Source organism: Berghia stephanieae, chromosome 11, assembly GCF_034508935.2.
Source record: "Berghia stephanieae isolate SIO BIC M18660-M18661 chromosome 11, UCSD_Bste_1.3, whole genome shotgun sequence".
Classification (NCBI taxonomy): Eukaryota; Metazoa; Mollusca; class Gastropoda; order Nudibranchia; family Aeolidiidae; genus Berghia; species Berghia stephanieae.
Window position 1 is genome coordinate 5,307,053 of NC_088370.1, and position 2,583 is coordinate 5,309,635.

Genomic DNA, 2,583 nt, shown 5'->3' on the forward strand with positions numbered 1-2,583 from the left:
ATTTTTTTTTGTCTTTTTTTTTTTTGTTTTTTTTTGTTTTTATTTGTTTTTTTTTTTTGTTTGTTTGTTGTTTTTTGTTGTTGTTGTTTTTTTGGTTTTATTTTTTTATTTTTTTTTTTTTGGGGGGGGGGGGGGGGGGGGGGGGTTTGGACACCACGCTTTAGTTCCCTATTATAAAGCTTGGGTTCAGTTTATAGGTTGTTTTTTTGTTTTTTGAGAGAAATATATTTTGTTTATTGAAGTCTCAAAGATTAAATTAATCCTGATATTTCTTGTCATTTTAACTTAATAATGACTTTTTTTTGACGTCTTGGTCACCTCGGCACAATACTGTTTAAAGTGGAGAGGTCACAAAATGTGGTAGAAGTTATAGTAGTAGTGACAACTGTTTTCGATGAGATGGTGGTATTAGTGGAATGGGGGGGGGGGGGAAGGGAGTGATGGTGCTGGACGGTAGTAAGATAGTGGGTGATGGCGGAGATGGTGTAAGTGGTGGTGGCATCATGATGATGATGATGATGATGATGATGATTATGATGATGATGATGATGATTATGATGATGATGATGATGATGATGATGATGATGAATGTGATGATAACATAGGTATTATGAATTGTAAAGAGAGCTCAACTCCTAAATCTCGGTCGTAATTTTAATACCGTGAGTGCTCTATTTTAAAACAAGTACATGTTCAGCTATTTTGGATGTTAAGTAGGGGAAACAACCGTGAGTTTGTCTTGTACACAATCATTCGATTAATATACGGGTGGTCTGTCTTGGCTGTTAAAGATTTCCAATAAATCATATTAACATAATATTGAATACAGTTTTGCTTTGTTGTTTTGTTGTGAAATATTATACGATTATTTCATTTATTTATATAATTTATTAAACGAGTTATTTTTATCGTGCCCAATAACACTACGAGCTTGGTAGTTCGTGTTATTGCACGATAATAATATAATGAGTGTAACAAATACAAAGACATGAAAGAATACTTTTATTCCACCACTCCATGTAAGATATGTTATATATTTCGTGACCAATTGTAGGATGGTAGTAGTACTTCTATTCACCATAATTATTTGGGGTTTTTTTTCATCTGCCTGAATGACAATTTGACCCATTGGAAAACCGTATCAGTTCTTAGTAAAAAATGGAATCGTTGAATAATGCATCGAACCCGTTGAATAAAATATTTATTCAACAATTGCAGAATTTTTTTTCAACTCATTTTTGGCTTAAATACAGGTTGGAAAGTCTGCTGATTGGTCATCTAAAACAATCTTTTGGTGCCAATAAATACAAGTATTTATTTGGGTCATAAGTTTCATAGACCTACTTTTAAAAATATAACAATTTTACTCACACATGATTTGAACACATTTTCAAACTTTAATAAATACCTTCAATTTCATCGTGCCTTCATTTGTGTAATTCGATAATAGATACACGATTCCTAAAACAAGATTATCGAAAATTGAAAGAAAAGAGCACACAAAACAACACACAAAAAGTAACCGGCATACCTATTATGTCTTGGAAGCGTGACGATGTGTCAGTGCCAGAATAATTAAGAAAAAATGCCAAACAAATTACTGGAAGAAATTCAGAATGGCAAATGCCAAAATTTTCGAGGCATCATATTCTTGAAAATGCCCGTAGAAGTGTGAAAAAATGAATTTTTTAAATTCCATATTCATGATTAGTGTCTAGACAAGACTTTTTAATGTTTTAATGATCATTATAAAAAATTGGCATCAAAAGTACCAAATTGGCATTCCTGTGTGATGTTTTCTTTCTGCTGTTAAGCAGACGATGCTTAAGTAATCACTAGGTATAGATTACGCGAATTAATTGAAAAAATAAGCATTTTTACAAATTATTGTTTATGAAAAATCAAAGAATTTACTTTGAGGGGTGGAATGAAAGTATTCTTTCACGGGTTTGGATGGATTAAATTCGTTATAATTTTTATCGCAAGCTCGTGAGTTATTTGGGGAGATAAAAAAAAAAGAAACTCATTCAATATATCAAAACCCGTGAACGAATCCAATAATAGCACAAAATCTACTTCTTTCTACAATCTTCATCGTGACAATTTGCACTTTCTATCCATATTATTACTTTTATGAATGTAGGAATCGCAACAGCAAGCTTCGTCTCTGGCTTTCAACAATTAACAATACGCTCCAACAGTTGTAACGTCACTTCCCTCCATGGTAACTTAGTAACTGGCTCTAACTTATCGGAACAATGGCGGACGCCCTTATGAAATATTTCTCCGACGAGCATAAAAGCGTATCTAGAGGGAAAAAAACCATTATAAATCTGATCATGTTTTGACTTTTATACATTCTGATCACAAGACATATGAAAAGTTCTAGCTAGCATGAAGAATAAAAAGTACAGATTTTCTTTGTTTAGAACCACGATGGCCGCCGTTGCAGGGCGACGTGACATCAGACTATTGAATCCAATTGTTTATGTCACGTGTACACAAAGTGTATTGTTAGCAGCGTCATTTTGAACCCAGGGTTGCAATATTAGTAAGTGAGTAGTGTACATGGATCTCGTGAAC